This window comes from Apteryx rowi, unplaced genomic scaffold (assembly GCF_003343035.1).
Source record: "Apteryx rowi isolate R43461 unplaced genomic scaffold, aptRow1 scaffold_34, whole genome shotgun sequence".
NCBI classification, from domain to species: domain Eukaryota; kingdom Metazoa; phylum Chordata; class Aves; order Apterygiformes; family Apterygidae; genus Apteryx; species Apteryx rowi.
The window spans coordinates 3,313,858-3,333,449 of NW_020449863.1; the positions used below are offsets into that span (position 1 = coordinate 3,313,858).

The 19,592-nt window shown below is 40.3% G+C and overlaps 2 long non-coding RNA genes across 2 annotated transcripts in view; one reads left to right on the top strand and one right to left on the bottom strand.

Moving 5' to 3' along the window:
- The window catches only part of LOC112969217, a 225,584-nt gene that overhangs the window by 38,960 nt on the left and 167,032 nt on the right, over window positions 1–19,592 (bottom strand). The gene's annotated exons all lie outside the window — the stretch shown is intronic.
- On the top strand, window positions 11,460–15,366 carry LOC112969218. The gene is made up of 3 exons (XR_003254645.1): window positions 11,460–11,591; window positions 13,051–13,263; window positions 14,311–15,366. It is a non-coding gene; the product is annotated as an uncharacterized LOC112969218 (long non-coding RNA).

The window sequence follows — 19,592 nt, forward strand, 5'->3', positions numbered from 1 at the left end:
AAAGTTTCCCTTATATCCAGTCTGAACCTCTCTTTTTTCAGCCTATGCCTGTTGTTTCTTGTCCTCCCACTACATGCCACTGTGCATAGCTTAGCTCCATCTGCTCAGTGACCTCCCCACAGGCACTGGGAGGCTGCTTTTAGGTTCTCTAAAAAAGATGTCTCTTCTCCAAGCTGTACAAGCCCAATTCCCTCAGCCTCTCCTCGCAGGGCAAGTGCTCCAGCTCCCCCAGCCACCTTGGTGGACTCCACTGGAGTCACTCCTGTCTATCAATGTCTTTCTTGTCCTGGGGGTGCCAAAACTGGACACAATACTGTAGATGTGGTTTGATGAACACTGAGAAAAGGGGGATAAGGAATTTCTTTGATCTACTGGCTATGCTTCTGGTGAAATAGCTCAGGATACTGTTGGTCTCCTTTGTTGCCAAGGCACATTGCTGGCTCAGTTTGTTCATTTCCAAATGCAGGACTCCTTTTTGCACTGGAGTTCCTTCGTAAGTTCCCTGCTTGCCCAAGCCAGTCTCCTGACATATCTACTTGTCTTCCTGTGTATTGGGATGGACCATTCCTGTGCTTGGAGGGCATTGTCAGTGAAGATCTTCCAGCTTTTCTTATGTCCTTTGCACTTCAGAGCTGCCTTACATGGGTCCCATTTACCAGTTTCCAGAACAAGCTTAAATCTGCTCTCCTCAAGTCCAGGGTCTGTAAACTGCTACTCTCCTTCCTCAGGTTGTTGAACTCCTATTTCATGGTCACTACAGCCAAGGCTACTGTTGATTACCACATCCCCAACCAGTTTTTCCTTGTTAGTGAAGAGCAGGTCCAGCTGTGCATCACCCATGGTTGGTCCATCCAGTATCTGTACCTGTATTAAGAAGGTATCCCTGATACCCTCTTTGTCCACTTGTGTCCTGCTGTGTTGCTTTCGTAACAGATAACAGGGAAGGGCCTGTTAAGGGGCCCCATAAGAACCAGGGTCTGTGATACTTTCCGAGTTGTTTAAAGAAAGCTTCATCCACTTCCTCACCCTGAGTGGCTGGTCAATAGCACACTCCCACCACACTGTCACCCTTACTGGCCTCTCTGATCCTGGTCCACAGGCTCTCAGACAGATTGAAGTTTCTCCCATAGAGAAGCTGCGTACATCCAAGCTTCTAATTTACATAAAGGGTGACCTCCCTGGCCTTGTCCTGCCTTTCCTGAATAGCATATATCCAGCGATACCAAGCACTTCAGTCCTGCGAGCCGCCCCACCACATCTCAGTTATTCCAGCAAAGTTGTAATTCTGTGACTGCACATGGAGCCTGCCTTTTTCCCCAGGCTGCATTGTGTACACACACTTGGGATGGTCCTCCTTTCGTCCTGTTTTATCACTCCCAAGGTCTGTCTTGTACATGTCTCCCTGATATCAACCTAATAGAGTTAGCTTATCAGTAAAACTGGAGTAAGGTGTCTAACGGAAAGCTAAGGTGAATAGATGATATAGATACGGATCTAGATAGAGATACATACAGATATACATACCTATACAGATACAGATTTAGACAGATGTGTGTGTGTGTAACGCAAATGAACAACTTCGAAAGACAAATTCAGCTATACTTGAAAAACTAACACGGCCGAGTTTCCTCTGAATATGCAAATGCTGTGGGAACACACGGAGGATATACAATGGAAAGCTGTACTGCAAAACGTTATAAAATGAGGCTGATCCCTTCATGAACAGTTCCCTAATTAACAGATAGTTTTTGAATAATAATTATCTCTACATTCCCCAAAATAAAATCCCGTTAGACAGTTCAGTTGATGTGATGTACAGTAATGTTTTCAACTCAGAAATATAAAGCAGACCTCTTCATGATATTTTAGCTTTTCACTCCAGAAGTTACTTGTTGCTTTCCTCTTTCCTACTATGCAGACTCTACAAAGGTCACTGATAGGTTTTTCTTTTCCAGTTAAAAGCCTAAGTAATACAAGGTCATTAGCTATGACAGTTTTCTCCATGTTTTTAAATATTACTTATGTCAATCTTGTTAAAAATGCATAACCATTGATGCATTCTAATTATTGCAGTTTTCTAAAAGATTAAAATAAACCTCTAAAACATTTTAATCATGTTTGCAATGGTACCTGGTTGATTAACATCCTCAGATTTTTAGGAATCAGTGTATGATGCACTCTAACCCTTATGCATTTCTTTCTTTCATAGTTCCCTGTAGTTGGTTTCAGTTGGCTAAAGGGTGGGTTTGTGTGCAAGGCTTGACAGGCTTGGCAAGTTTAATTTGCTCTATTAACAGTTTTACCTTAAGATATTTTAAAAGATGTGCTTACTTCATCTGCTAAGAAGAGAAAACTGTTCCTAGCACATAGTTCAAAAGTTTCTCATTAACATAAATAAGTGATCAGCTAAATTTAGTTATCCTGCACTCAGAACAGAGGATTGGAATTAAAGTAGCAGAAAATGGGCTAGTAACAAGTAATCTTCTGAGATCATTCCCTCCTCCTGGTTTTATGAAGTGTAAATACTGGTTACTCATCAGAAATAATAATAATAATATTGTGGAAGCTCTTCAGAGTTTGAAAGTAAAACTTCCTGAAAGACTTTTCAGAAAAAGTCTGTTCTTCACTAAAATCACAAGACGATCAAACATGAAAACATTGGAGGCAGTCATATGGCTTGTAATCTTCTATTTGCAGCAGTGGATTTGCTAACTTGCCTTGCTTTATATTTTACAATGCTGTTCAAGGCTAAACAAACTGAAATTATTCTGTCTTTTGTCTATCTGTCCTTACTATTCTCACAATGAAGTCACTAACCATGAAATTAAGTCTACAAGTAAAGTTCCCAAGCAGAGTGTGAGCAAGATGAATAATGCATTGCTCATAATTTAAACTGAGTAATGTTCACTGTCTATAGTTATCACTGCAGAAAAAGTGCAGTAAGAATAAGAAATTCTCACAGTGGCTAAACTCAGTATTAATGGAATTAAAACTGTCATCCGACACATTAGATTCATAATTGTATTTCTGAGTTACTCCCATTCCAGAAGAATGACTGCAAACTGAACAGTAAGCATTATTGGAGCATTTATCCCCTTCATGAGAATGGACACTATTCAGTATTATTGCAGACTGGTATGAATGCCAAATGCTTTTAATCTGTTTTCTACATAACTTGTTACTAATCTGTCACCAAAGCGATAGCTAACCCTCTTCAGCCTCATCATTTCAGCTACTGAAGAAAGCGCCAAAGGAATTCGAGAGTGGACCGAGGGTACGGATGCCAATGGCAAGGGTCAGCCGCCTCAGATTTTCTACTGCTCCTGGGGGCATTTCAGCTACTAACACGTTCATGTTCCACCTCAGCAKCATTATCAGATACACATGAACATCACTATGAACATGTGTATGTTGATATGTAAGGGTTAATAATTAGCTGGTATTTATCCATGAAACATTCCTGGGTGTATTTCAGGTTGGTAAAAAACAGTAATACTTTCTCAGAATAAGTCTCAGCCAGTTGCTTTTGTTTTTACAAACAGAGTATTCAGAAGTTCCAGAATCTAAAGTATTATTTATTATACATCTTAAATATAAATTTAATCAGCTTCACAGTATTCATCCTGTACTTAGGTGAGGCTACTGAACAAGGTGAGTCAGAGAACTCAGGTAGCCATAGAGATTCAGTCTTCTTCCTTGCTATGTCACAAAAAAATTGCCTAGAAGAAACTCTTCCTCTTGTGGACATATATAATCAGTTGGTCATAAGCACAGGCCAGTCAGATCCTGCAAACAAAACTGTCTTCAGTTTGATGTTTGACTCATTCAAGATTTCATCCTCACTTTGCATAGGCTAGCAGTAAAACTTTTCCACATCCCTTTTACATTTTTAATTTTGTAAGAGAAATGAAAGACTTCAGACACGAAGCCCTGGAGCTCTGTTCAGTGGTAAAGGAGAAAAATATCATGGTCAAAAAAAGGGACTGAAAGACTTTTCATATGAAAAAATATATATATATCAACTTGCAAAGAGAAAAGAGGACCCCAGTAGGAAGAAAATATTGCTATCGATGACATTCACCAATAATAAGGAATGTAAAGGAAACTGGAGAGGACACAGAATCAGTGGCAGGACAGGCATCAACATGGATATAAAACCAAGGGCAGAAAATTATTTAGAGATAGCTCAGGGGAAGCTAGATAAAAAAAGAAAGTAAAAGATATCCCCAGGTACAAATAAGTATTAGGGTTCTTTTCCATAATTCAAAACACAAAATGAAGTCACTTGGAATTAAAAAGCTTTCACAAAATTATCAAGATAGGATGATTACTGAAACATTTCAGTGCCCGTTCCAACCACTGGACAGCAGGCCTCTTGGAACAAAAACTGTGTCATCTCATATGTCATATAACTGTCAGCACAGTGAGGTACCAATCCTGACCATGATCCCAGTATAAATAGATAAAGATAAAAATGGTAACAGTAATAGTTAGAAGCCAATACTGAAATTCTTTCCATTTTTACTTTGTGAACCAGAACTTCAGGACATGCAACGTAGAAGTGGGAAACAGAAAAGAGGTATTATTACAATTACTATCTTCACTATTTACCATAAATGAATTATATGGAAATCCTACCTGCTTACAAACCTTCTATTCTGACCTTGCTATGACTCATTATTTTATTCCAAATAAGGAGGATTAGTTTGGATATTCAGTTGCTGGAAGCCTTTATAAAAAGTCCATATGCAATATTCATGCTGCCTAGCTGAGTCTCTTTTATTATCTCATGTGTTTTCTGATTAACAGGAGGAACACTATTTTGCACATCTTTAAGGATGTTATCTTTAATGATCTTATTCTTTTTGGAGATGCCAGTAAAAGAAGAACCAAAGTGGAGTCTCATTTATAACTGATACCTGTGTTATGACAATGAGCTGATACTGGTTCTCTAGTGCTTTTTCATCTCTTAGTGTCTTTTTGACTAAAAAGGGAAATAGTATCATGCCACTAATGTGATTGATTGTCATTCTGCATTTGCTACACATCTTTGACATTATGCTGTTACTCACAAGATCTTTGTCTTAGGGACCATTCCGGCAATATTTCCCAGTGACAATAATCCATGAAACTGCCAAGCATACCTTCTGAAAGAAGGCCAAAAGCTTAAGTCAGAAAATGGTATGTTACTGTTTGTCTACCAGTAACCTTTTCCTTAATGACTTTTTAGTTTATTTTCATGAAGTTTAGCACTGAGTTTTACGGCAGAATACAAAAGACGCTGCCACAAAACTGTCACAAAAGATTCAGTTCTTCAATGAAATATTGTAAAAAATATGGAAATAGAAGATATTGTGAATAATAAAATAACCTTCTTCCCCAAACTGTCTCTGTATTTCCAATTAGAGTACCTCGTCCTGTTCTAAACCTTTTTGTAACAGAAAGCTAAACACTTTTTGAACAACTTGTGCCTGACCTGAAGACAAATGCTTTTTAGCATGGATGTGGTGCCTTTCTATATGCATCTTGAAAAGCTTTTAACAAACATTTTAATTACGAAGCCATGTAAATTTGAGATGGGATTACTAGTAATAATACAGTTATGTCTTAATTGGCCTTTTTTATAGTCTTTTCAGGGAAACAGAAACTCGATTGTCTGTCTTATACAAAAACAAATGGGAAACAGCAGAGATTATTGCTGTTCCTTATTTGAAGATTGAGTTTCAAGTACTAAATAGATGGGAGCTTAGAAGAAAGGCTTGAAAATAAAGCAGAATCTAAATTTTCCTTTTTTCCTCCAATCTGATCCCAAATCTCTGGTCTTTTAGAGGATTTCAAGTGAGAAAATCAAAGACCGATACCGTGGTAGTTGCTTGGATAATGAAAGAGTCAGAGTAAAACAGGGTAAAGAAAAGCAAGGCATTTGGGGAAATGAAGCCTATCTCAGCACATATTTTGGAAGCTTCTATCTCCAGCTGGAACTTCATGGATAAAAAAGAGGAGTCTTGAGCATTAAAATGGTTCCTTTCCTTTGGGGGGGAAAAAAAAACAAAAACAGTGGTAAAGGAGTTAATATGGTCTGGGCTGGGAAAAGTAAGAACTTTCATTGCACCCTTTATTATTTCTACATTCCTATTAGCAGGAGATAAAATAAATAGATTATGGTAATTCATAATAATCTAGATTTCCAGATTTTTTTAATAAGTTTGAGCTCTGTTATATTGTCCTAGTAAAACAAATTAGTTAATTATTTTTGGCATTAACCATGTCTCACATACATTCTGCCTCCCAAATATTTTAAAATATGAGCTAATGAGACATCAGTTGAGCCGTGGTGTTGATAAGGTCATACCATTTAAGCACAGGAAAGTATATGTCCTTCAAACTACCCCATGTTGTATGTGTGCATGATCATGTAGATGTGTAGCCAGTAGCCAATCTCTATGGAATATAGTATTACAGGGACACCTAAAGATACAGAGCGTTCCCAGCCTGTGTCGAGAACTTTGTGAAAAACAATCTTGAAAAACTGCTTCTTCCGTTTTTGCCTCATGGGAATTTTGCCATTAGAAGCTTTATGTATCTCTGACAAGGAAAAGCTGGGCCCTCAGCAAGCTTGTTTAAATGTCAAAATAGAGATAGAAAGCATATATACTCCTCTTCCTTATCTCCTCATCATTAATCAGGAAGATGTGTGGATGATGTGGAATCACTGTAGTAAATTGGGAATGAGGCATGAAATGAAAGTGCTTGTCCAGTGCTCAGAAAAACAGGCCATTCATTGCTGCGTGCCTGCAGAAATCAAATTGCCACTAAGTATCTAGCTTGAAAAAAATCCAGCCTCCAGCAAAATGACTGTGTAATTGGGTCTCAGCGTTATTAATATTTCTCATCTCCCATCAGTGATTCAGTAAGTGCCTTTCTACCATCAAAAATCAGTCCATGATTTTAACGAGATGCAAAAGTTGATTCAATAAATCCCAGCTGTGGTTTTTCTTGAGTTGGTGCAGCATTGCTGAATAGCAGAAAGTACAGCTTCTCTGCAGGTGAACTGTCCTTTTTTTTTTTTTTTTTTAATGAATTGTTCCCTCTCTCTTCCTTTCCTCTCCCCTATGACAGGAGATAGCATGCCTGTCAACGTCTGCCAGAGCAGCAGAGAAAATGTTGCTGGCAGTGGAAGATGTGGAGAAGAGAACCACAGACCTACAGCACTCTCCATATGCATCCTTAGCTGTGCTGCTACTACCATGACTCCAGTCAACCGTTCCTTCCTATCACCCCCACCACCGTCTTCTTTTTTTTTTTCCTGTGCTGTTCTCAGGCCAGCAGCTATGTGTAAACAGGATGTGGGAGCTGTACTGAAATGTATTCAAGTCCTATACACCTCCGTCCTCACCTCTGGCTGCAGTGTGCATCCTGCCTGGAACATCTGCTTCAGATAAATATAGGGAGAGTTCAAACTGTGCCGAGAAGGGCACCACTTGGAAGTTTTTGGACAATTTTCTCCTGCTGTCTGTATTTTTTAACATTTAAAAATATGAAAAAAGCTTTTAACTTCTAGCTGGAGGGAAGGTTTCCTGAAAATTGCTGCTGTATATTTGTGTATAACATATATGCATATATTTAATAATTAAAAGATACTCTAATCCCACTAAGAATAATATAATTTAATGTTTTTTTACCCTGTTATTTCTAATGATGATAACTTAAAGGTGCTCATTCCATATGCTGTCAATATCCTTAACTTCAGATGAGTTTTCACAGTTGGCAGTGCAGTTTTTAAAAAATTGCCTCTGGTAATCCAGCTAAAATAGATTGCAGGGCTTTATAGCACATTCACACAACAAGGACTTCATTACAGCTTCAAAACTGAAGGCCAGGATCATGGAAATGTTTGTTACTATTCAGCATATGTAGGCTCCCCACTTCAGGCAGTCTGATCCACAGAAAATGAGCTGGAGGCTGTCTCCTTTCCTTGCAATGTTGGGCCAAACTCTCTGCCTTCTGCAGAGGGGATCGGCTTTTACAGGAGGGGGAAGTATTTATGCGCCTGCCAGCGCAGCATGAGACACTGCTGAACATGAGAGCAAATCTATATTTAGGCATCCTGGGAACTCTGTGGCCTAAAATGGAAACTTAGGAGTTTCTAAGACCAGGTAGCACTGAGTAATATGTAGTTTGTATATCTCTCCTTAGCAGAATTTGGACATGTTGACCTATTGCCATCATTGGCACCTAAATAGACAGTCTGAATTTTAAAGTTAAATAATCTGATGTAGAAGAAAATGAATGTTAAAACCATATAATGTTAATAAATGTAAAATAATCTTTACTTATTTTGAGAGCAATAGAGAGGGCAGTATGTTAGGACTATCCCAGAAACGTGTGCGTGGCTGTACACCAGAGCCACATTGGCATGCAGGCGCAGGAGACGAGCTCCAGCCCAGATAAAAGTGCTGGGCTATTGAACTATTACTGTCATGGAGGGAGACATAATGGTGTGCCTTTACCTACACCTGAGAAAGGCAAGGGGCTTGTCCTGGCTACCTGTTGCCAATGCGCCTTCTGTTTTGGCCTGACCTCCAGCCCTTCTTTCTGCACCATCCATGGAACATAAAAAAAAATCAATTCTGTCTACAATCCTGAGAAGACTTTGAGCCAGCATTGCCTATTCATGCGCACACACATACAAGCACACACGTGCTCACAAACAAGGAAAACAGGAAGCCAGTTCCACACATAAAGGAGACAGAGATGTACAATTAGAAACAGGTAGCAGACAACAAACACCAACAAATCTCCACTTCTTTCTGCTTGACTTTAAAAATAGACATTTTCAGGGATAATAAAGGATGACTAGTAAATTTAACAGACTTTGAATTAAGCCTCCATTTAATTTATCACACATCGCTTGGATATTTATTGTCTGAAGCTCCTGTACAAGCACCTTGGTCAATTCGTCTGATCAAACACTGCCATCTGCAATGTTAATATCTGCATCTGGATTAACCATCCCACCTTTCACCTGCCTTTACAGTGAATGGAGATAAATAGGTACTTCTGGGGTACCGTTCATCTGCTAGAGTAGAGTTCTAAAATAAATCCAGTGAATGTCTTATGAAATAAGTCTATCCTCAAAGTACCCGTTTTCTCCAGGGACAAAAGCCAGACATAAGTATCTACATAGGAAACATTTTAAGATATTTGAGATGTCTCACATTCCGAGACGTGTTAATGTTAATCAAAATTTTGAGGAAAAGACAACCTTAAATAAGTGAGATACAAACTTGAAATGTTTTAAATGAAATTTCAAATATCCTTTTTTTTCCCCCAGGACTCATAAGCAATCTTGAAGGTGTTTCTGTGATTTTTTTTTTTTTTTTGCTATCATTATATAAGTTTTTTTTTTAAAAGTATTCTCTGGCAAAACAGAACCACTGAATAAAGCACCCAGTGTAGTTAGACTTTGAATTCAAAATGACAGTGGTCCTATTCATTCTAATGCTTTCTATAATATGTAGCAGTCGCAAAGGTCTCACCTGTTTTTCCACAGAGAAAGAAAAAAAGTCAGTGGGAACAAGATATTTCGATTAATAATATAATTGTAAGCTGGGATGTGACCCAGGTACACTTACTTATCTGAACTTCCCGAGAAAGTGGGTGTGAGCAAGACAAGAGTATGATACAGTGCATAGTTTCTCTGTAAAAGCATGAGGCCTGATAGCTGAACAACTGCTAGCCCTATATATTGGACCTATAATACTGGAATATTTTCCGCCTCCAGAGAGAGTAAGTATGTAAATTCAGAACAATTTTCATATCTTTACACCTTTTAAAGTATTATTCGATGGACTGTGTCTGCATTTGCCCTAACTCATCACTTTCCAGCCCTCCTCACCCCTACAAACCCACACAGAATAGCCGTGCAGCAGTCATGCTTGGGCACTGTTCCTATGAGGTGTGCTGCAGGGGCCCCCAGAACCCAGGATTTCTGCCTGGAAGCCTCTGCAGGGCACCGAGGATCATTTTGCTTGAGCTCTGCTGCTCTCCTGGCCTGAAAGCTGCAGATGGTCCTCATGGCCATTAAGTAGTACTAAGGTAACAAATGTTTACCCTCTAGCTAGCTTCCCTCAAGGTAGGAAGTGGCTGGTGATGATGTGCGCTGGACTCATTAATGCCAAACTTCTGCTGAGAGATCACCTCCTGCTGCAGTCATAAAACTGCTACATGCATTTATGCAAGCATCTCCAGCCGCAAAGCTGGTTTAAGAAATTCTTGCCTTCCCCTACACCAGCTGCTTCTTTCTGCCCCTCCACCACAGGCTGCCAGTACCTTGGCTCTGCTGGTGCAACTATCTATGAATCCAAGCTGTAAAATATATATATAGCTACACCTTAATTTTGTGATGGATGTGACTGACCCCAGGCTTTTCCTGTCAGCAGAAACCCAGCATGACTGATGTGCTGTTGGAATATTTCAAAGAGACTGGCTATGTGTTGCAGGAAGGCACTGTGATCTGTTAAGACAGGGAGGTCTGGGAAAGGGTTAATAATCTACTTGAAAGTATTTTTACTTTTTAATGTACCAGCACCTAACAACCATAATGACATCAGTGCTCATTTTGCAGGGGGCTATAAAAGGCTTCAAGCATATTACAAGATAAACAAACAAACAAAAAAAATCAAAGGAAAAATAAAGCTGAAATGGGTTGCTCAAGGTCACTCAACAGGTTAGTAGCAGGACTGGAAACTGAGCATTTGAGGCCTCTCTAGCATATTTTATCTGCAAACCATCCTCAAGCCATACTGTCACCTAAGCCTTTTAGATCAAGGTTTCATGATCATCATCCCCAAGGTGATAAAGTGATAAGTCTTCTTTTAAAAACATGAAGTACTTGATCCTTGCATGGGGAACAACAAGGCTCTTGAGAGTGTGATATTTCAATGCAAATACAGGCTGCAGTTATGAGGATGTGAAAGGCAGAATCCTCACAGTAAGCAACAATAGGTCAGCACACTGTGCGAGGGGAGTCAGTATTGTCATTTCCTGTGTACACATGAGAAAACTATTACAGATGTGATTTTTTTTTTTTTTTTTTTTTTTTTTTTTTTTTTTACATTACCAGACCTGGCTCTAGGACATAACAGATGCTGCTTGTCAGGTCTCACTTAGGCTCAATACAAGCAGGTACTTTGTTACTGGGTCTGGGACTCTCTAGAATTTCTTACTCTGTTTGCTTCAAATTTTTAAGGGTAATTTCAGCCTTTCCTAGCTGTCTCAAATCCCTTTGGGAAAATGCATAATTAAAATGAGTTGAAACTCAACAGACAAAAAAACAATCTGCAGAAATTACAAAGCAGTGCATTTGCATATTTTCTCTCATCACTCTCCCTCTCAAGTCGCAGCAATCTTAAATGCTCTTGCCTTTCCTGCTGTAAGYCAGCTTCTCTGCAACCACTTCAGCAACATTGACTCAGAGCACACTCTATTAAGCTCATCTGCAGTTCTCCAGAAACTATGTACAGCTTCAGAAACATGATTTCTTCCTACTTCTTATTAATCTCATGAACTACACATCTTCCAGGCAGAAGGTAAGACAAACTGTAGCAGCCACTGCTGCCCAAACTAATAGGAAAAGGATGGTGTTGTTTTCTTTACATTTCTGGTATGATGCATCACAAACAAATGCCAGACCAGGGTCAAGTTACACTAAGCCACACTGTGCTTTTTGGTCTTATGATGTGACGTAACCTCTTACAAAGCAATGAAAGAATTGTAAAGTAAAGAAAGGCTTTTGAAAGATCTGCTAGAAGCAAATAATTGCTGAGCTTGGGAAGAAACTAAGTGGCTGGTGTTGTCCAAGCACTTGGTACTGGCTCCAAACAGCACTTCACGGGCTGCGCTCTATAGGAATGAGCAGACCRGCCCACATGTCCCGCATCAGCATTGGAGGCCACCGAATGCCACCATGGTGTGCCAGGTGGCTGGAGGGAAGCCTGTTCCTGGCTGTTTGGGGGAAGCTGCAGTACAGAGCCCGTGCAGCCCGTATTGCCCCACTGTCCCTGTGGCTGCAGGGACACCATCTATCCTCTCCTTCAGGTGACTCAACACAACCCCCTTCCATGCTTTGTATTTGCCAACAACAGGTTTTATCCAGCCACTCAGCTAGGGTCAGCCCAGGGAATCATTAGGAACAGACAGAACAGGGGAGTGGCAGCAAAACTGGGATGCTAGTGACAAAACATGAAAAATAAGGAAGGAATTTGGACCCTGTCTCCTACATATGGTCCTTTGCCACCCTTAGTCTTCCCATCTTCACCTTCAAAGCCAACTGTCTTGGCCCCTCTGGCTTGTGAACACTGTTACAGCTGCACTGGCTAAGGAGGACTGCAAGACAAGGAAACATAAAGGAATAAGAGAACAGGTAGATGAAAGCTAAGAGGAAGAAAGAACTAGGGCTGGAAAAAGAGCTGGAAACAAAAAAGAATGAAGGTAAGGAAAAATTACAGAATAAGAGGGACAGGAGACATCATCCATAGCAAAAGCATAAAGAGATGTAGGAATTTTTACAGTAGCTTCATGCAGACTAGAGAGCTGAGGTGGAACATGAACCCAAAGGACACTTGACTAACTAAGAGCACATAACTGGGTAGAAGTATTATTGCACATTCCTTGATTTAGAGGAGCTATTCTTACACCCAAAATCTTGCGATTCATGCTGTGCAGTTCTTAAGATATTTTATACTCTTCTGTATTCCCGAAAACCCTCTATACACTTCACCACTTCTGGGAGACACTTCTTTTCAGCAGGGCTCAATGTACAAAGAATGGTAGCCTCCTCCTGTAGATTTGCTTCATGGGTCAAATAGATAGAACAGGAAGAACAATCCTTTGGAGAGGATGTTGTTCTACAGCAACATTGGTAGGATTTGGAGCATGGAGACAGGTTGTGAGAGAGAAGTGCTTGGAGAAGCATCAGAAAGTCAGTTTGGACACAAATAGATGCAAAGTGCAATTGCAACTTCTCTGTAACAAGTTTTGTTAATACAGAGCCAGTCAAGAATAAGATGCATGAAACCCATTCCTTTCAGCATGACCTAAAGTACACTCTGAGAGTTCAAGAGGAAGTAATCACTATACTCCCCATGCTCACTGGGACAACGACAGTGACTACAACTGGAAGGATATGCAAGAGAAGGGCTTCTTCCATTTTCACCTGCCACAATCCTTGCAGTGGCAAATCCATATTTGGAATCCTGTCGGGTGAGCTTTTTTTAGAGTTGCTTCATCTTTTGCAAACACTGCTCTCTTTCACAGAAGAAAATACCATAGTTCCTCCTTGTATTTTTAGACTTAGTTTGTTTTGCTCTTTGTATTTGAAAACAGAAGTGTTTATTCGCAACTGAACATTCAAAAGGCCATTAGAAACATATCATGTGATATCATACTGCATGTAACTCTATAGTACTACAGATTAACTAACAGTAAACACTTCTGTTCTCTAAAGTTGCCATTTTATAGATTCTTTTACTTTCCATTAAATTATGTCTTTCAAACTCACTGATATGAAATGCTGCTTAGCTTTCATATTCACATGTTCTTATTGTTTCTTTTGAATAATTACAAGATCTCATTAAAAATTATTATTAAAATGAGAAATATTGAAATCTAGCCAGGAGAATGCTATGTGTTATTTACTAGACACAGTGGTTTTACTGTTCAAACTTCTTCCCTAACTAGTTAAGAAATCTGAGATATTCTTTGAGCAATTGCTTTTGAAGTTAGCAGAATATATTGGAATAAAACTTTGCTGCACTTTTTCTAATACAATTCACAATGTTCTGATGTCATGAAGAGTTAGGCACTAGGAAAATTGCATTTTTGCAGTAGTGCTTGAAGAATTTTTGTTGTTGTTATTTGTTTCGTAGAACCAAATAATGACATGACAATTGCACATGTTATAACCTGTGACAGGACATATTATTCCACTATGCTTGAGCAATAGCTCACAAATCACAGACCAAATGAAATATGAAATAGAAAGAAAGCATTGCCTTTTCTGAGTAATACAGCTCTTATTATGAGTTCTGATTTATCCATAAACCAAACTTCAATGTATTTCTTGGTCTGTCCTCTATTTTTCCAGACTAATTCATAGCAACCGTCTAAAAAGGTCATTTTCTTATTAAAAAAAAAAAAAAAAGTTTTGACTTTCCTCACAAATGCTTGGAGAAGTTTCTGAAGAAAGCGTCCGAGTAATTTACTGAGAGGTCACAGGGCTGCCATTTTCTGCTTCCATTTATGTGCAAGGCCTCATCCTGCCTGCTCTCTCGGACGGCAAGTAGCACCTGCCCTGCAATTCATCACATCGACTGCAGTGGCAGAGCTAATACGAGCAATAACGCGAGGTGCAGTGGGAATGAGAGCTCCTGAGGACGGCGCTCGGGGTTATTGGACGCAAAGCTGGGATGTGGGAAGGAGCCAGCACAAAAGCAGGTAAAGCATCCCTCGGCTGGGGAAAGCGGACAGGGATGGAGCTTCCCGCAGGAACCGGGGGCTGCGGCGGCTGGCGCCAGCCCGAGCTCCAGAGGGGAGGCCGGTGGGGAGTGGAGGTGCTCGAGGAGGAGGTCACCTGCAGTGCGCTGGGGCCGCAGAGGGAACCGCTTCCTCCAGCTCAGCTTGGGCCAGCTGCCACCCCAAAATGCCCGACGGGAGYGCCCACAAAGCGCTCCCTGGCTGCTCCTTGCCATACCGCTTCCCTGCCAGCCTCAGCTGTGTTGGGGCCTCACTGGCTGGTTTCCCCAGCCCGCTCCCCAAGCGGAGATGAGACTGAGAGCTGGCCACATGCACGTGGGCACCGCAGGCCTGGGACCCGCCGCCACAGTCCCCGCACGCCCGCTCTGCTTGCGAGGAGCTGGCAAAGCGCAGCGCGTGAGCGTGCCGGGATGCCCTGCGTCCTCAGAAAGCAGCCTGTTCCTGTCTGCACAGCAAGATCAACCAGCGCTCAGGAAACAATCTGGGATCCATATTAGCGCTTGGTGCCGTCCCCGCGCGGGCAGYGTTACTCGGGGGGAGGGCTTTGCTTCCAGCAAATTCCAGCTCGCAACAGCTGGGAAGGCTCCGCTCTGAACAGCTGCTTCTAGTGCAGCCCCAACTGCATCTTTTTTTCTGTGTGGAAAGCTTTGTTTTGGCGAGAGACCGATTTGTTGAGCTTCCTTGTACTGCAGTCTCACACAGCAACTTTCCCTTTGCCCATGGCATGTGACCCTTCCAACTTATGGGCTTGCATCCTCAATAAGAAAAACAACAACATTAAAAAAAAGTAAAGGTTAATTAACCTCAGGTCTGTTCTCAGCAAAGCGAGGCTGCCATGGATAAGTAATAAAAATAGCTTCTCAATGGTCCTTGTGTCTGTCAGAGTCTCACTCTGTGATCTTTCAGTCAAAACCATGAAAAAGGGAGGGGGGAGGCGAGGCTGATTTGCTACTGTCCTTTTCTTGTGTGTGTGTTCCCAAGGCTGCACTGCTCTGTCCTTCAAATCATCTCCACCAGTAAATCATTTAGCTCAACCTGTCACTCTCTGCCATTGTAAGGAGACAAAAGCTACCCATTTAACCCCAACCATGGCTGATTCACTCTGCGGGGAAGGCAGGCTGACAAAAGAAGGCTAGCAGGGAAGGTGGCAGTTGGGTTGAGTTTCATGTAGTCTGGTGCTGGTTTTCTCTCTCCTTTTTTTTTCCCTTCCCTCTGTTATTTTAAATCAGCAGCGCCTCTCGTACTGAGATTGTTTTTTGAAGAGCACATGTTTGTCAACAGAGCTGTTCTGCTTGAGCAATTTGACCCCAGTCTGTCTTCAAAGGTTTGAAAGGGCAAGAAACACACATATCTATATCAGCATACATCTATTACCCCTTTCACCTGGCCAGCGTTTTGGACCACTTTTGCTGTTTTAAAAAAAGTGGAACCAAAACATCCAATTACTCACAGGGAAACCAAGCCTTTCCAGTCAGCCTGCTATTTGGGGAAATCTGCACTGCAATTATCTAGTTCATTTCTCCTGAAACATTGCTCTAATCCGTCAGCTGAAACTCTGCTACCTGGAATGATAATTTCTGCTCAAAGTTTGTACCTCAAATGTGCATCTCTTGGGTTAGCACTGGTTAGACAGTAAAATAAAATGCACACAGAAAGCAAGTGATACTGCAGATAGTTTCATCATTTATTCCTTTCCTCCACTGAATTCCAGAGTATCCCGAATAAGCATGGAATTTGCCATGAAGCAAACAGTCATTTGTATATAAAATACACTTGCAAATACCCACAGCTTTGACTTCTAATGACACTGCCTGTAAATCAGGCAAGCTACAGGAGAATTCTTCAGGATTACCAACTGAGTGCAGTGTTACATTTTAGGAACCAAGTACTGAAGTTGACAAAGGCCACAAGCAGAAAATACACCAGATTTGTGCTTCCCCAGGGATATTCCTGATTTTTGTTATGCATGTGAGATCTAACAAACGAATATGTACTATAGATTTCTGTAATCTTTTTAACGTGTCATTGAACAACAAGCAGTTCAGGATGTGGTTATTGCTTAGCGCGTTAGACATGCTTTACTCTCCTGTCGGGCATTTAAAATGCATTAAGTCTTCTTTTCACTATAAATTGTGTGTCAAAATGTTGGTTTGGATATCAAATTCTAGCTCTTGTAACCCTGTCATTAGGAAGACTCTTTGTCTGACTGGATCACTCTTTTGATTCTTTTGTTTTCGTGTTCCCCTGACAGGTCTATCCTACACCTTTCTATAGCTAGTAGAGTAAAGCAGAGTTGGGAAAACATGTTTTGCATTACTGAGTTTGCAATCTCACTGTAAGCTTTCTCACAGATTTATCTTCAGTGAAGGGTGGAGGGGTAGGGGAGAAAACATGCTTTTTGCCTGAGACTGAGTATGTGAATTCCCTTCTCTTTYAACCTATGAGGCAGCCTTCACAGATTTCAGCACAAATGGAAGAAATATCTGATTTCCCATTCCATCTGGATTCAGTTTCTTTCTTCCTCTTTGTATAGTTTCTTAGAGACATTATGGAGCTCACTGGAGGGGCTGCTTACAGATGACTATGGCTCCACTGGGCATACTGCCAGAATTTCACTCCAGGAGGCTGCAACAGGAATCTTTAATTAACTTGAACCAAAACACTGAATGGCAAAGAACAAAAGAGTGGGGGCGGAGGAGGGGAGGAGGAAGGGAGGGAGCAGAAAATAATGTTTCCCATACTAGAATCTCCATTTTTGGTCATGGTATGACATGATCATAATGTCGTCCCTTATATATATTTAGTAGAGCAGAGAGAATAATTCCTAACTACTGTCTTATTCAGTAAATTTTGCCTTTCTTTCTGCTCATGGAATATCCATGATAGCAGTTCCTGCAAACTGGTGATTAGTATTCTCTTGATTCTTATATTAACATATAGCTTGACTACATATATACTTGTATTTTGTATAAGATTCTAAATGTGAGATGACTGAGTCTCCAGCATCTTGAACACTGCATAACTAGTATTGCAATATTGTAGAAGCAGGTAGGAGTCCCAGACATTGAACGAGACATTCTGCTCAGCATCGTACCAGTATGGTGTGTCCCTGCAGTCGAAAGTTTACGTTCTAAGCATAAGCAGGAACTAGATACAGACAGACGAATAACATAATTACTTAAACAACATTATTCTTTGCTGTGAAATGTTTTCAGAACAGAATGGATAATGTTTCACACTCACTTTGCAGAAGTATACAAGATGCTAAGCAGTAGAGAATCAGGCCTGAAATATCTTTTTGCTTGAGATCAAGAGGATGAGTTGAGTGCTTTCTTTGCTTTCCATTTCCTCATTAAAATTGTGTATAGAATAATTACTCTAAATGCAAAACTAATGGTGATTTCATGCATATTCATTCAAGTAACTTTGTGATAGGAGTTCTGATAGTGTTCTAAATAATGAGGCTCAGTTGTTCAAGTATTTGTGAAAACAAATATAGCAGGAACTTGTACATGCTCAACATGAATTTATTTACACATTCAAAGGAATATTCAAGTGTGAACTGATTTGCCAGTTGGTGGTTTGGAGTGCATTAGGTTTGCATCTTCTAGCTTAATGACATCTGAAAAGAATCCAGTTTGTGCCATCTATGATGTTAACCAATGCATAGTAACTGAGGATAAGCAGGAGATTCACTTACTTCAAAAGCACAGTCCTGAGCCACACTGAAATGCTAATGCAGACATACCCAAATTCTGAAGAATTCTTTCATCCTCAGATGCATATATACTTTTTCCTGTTTCCTATCCTAAATTTCAAAAGCAGTTTCAGCTGAAAAAAAGTACCTTTAATTTCCTGTTCCAAGCTGATGTTTGGAACTGCTGTTTAAACAATTACGGCATTTCACCCTGACAAAGTTTTATTTCACTGCTCTGTAAACTGATCGTGTACTTGCTAAATATGGTGTCAGATCCTAAGGTAGAGACAAGCACCAGAACCCATTCAAAATGGAAAGGTTTCCACAGAGGCCCAACACTGTGTCTTCCTCAAGCCACTGCGGAGATTAGTTGCAAAAGAATTTAAGAATCTCCAAACTGGACGTGACACCTTTGATAAGACTCTGCTCAGGTTTACAGAGATTGCGGGGCCTGAGGTAAAAGAAGCACTGACTGTGCCTTGGAGAGGTCTCTGGAGCTTTTTTGCAGCTACCTTCATTGGGAGCCATAAGACAAATCAGAGAGCAGATATGCATGTGTGTGTGTATATATATATRTRTGTGTGTGTGTGTGTGTGTGTGTGTGTGTGTGTATATAAAATATGTATATAACCTTTCTATGAGCCAATTGTATTTATCTAATTTAAGGAATTATATATGAGCTGTGCAAGGAGTTCATTTAGAAGGAGAATTCTGTTTATACTTTAATATAATAACAAAATTACTATCGGCCAAAATACAAACTCTGCTCTGAGTTAGTCTAGTGCAACCACAGAATAACTCCACTGAATTCGATGACATTCATTTAGATTAGATGTGATGAGAAGAAGAATTTGGCTTCCAAGTTTTCCTTCTCTCTCTCTCTTTTTATGTGTGTGAATATATATATATATATACACACACACACACACACACACACACGGACACACACTCTTAAATATTTATATATACATATATTACATGTAGATATATGTACCTGATATGTTACCAAGACACACATTGAAAAGTCAGGCATGGTTATTGGAACCTGTCAAGAATAAGCATGATGTCATTCACCAATTAATCATTAGTATGCTTGCTCATTCTGGAGTACCATATACACTATAAACTGTCTAAAACATTTTACATATGCCTACACTGAAGGCAGAATTAGTTGTTTCTGGCCTTCCTCTGGCAGAATGGCTGATATTTGCAATATAAGCCTGTCTCTCATGCAATATACTCCTACTTAGAGGTTTCTCTGAAATCTTTTGTTGTCAAAAATATCAAAATGAGAAAATTGTCTCAACTTCAAAGTGAGAGCAGAACAGACCTTTTGAGATCCCTGATCAGCATTCATCCC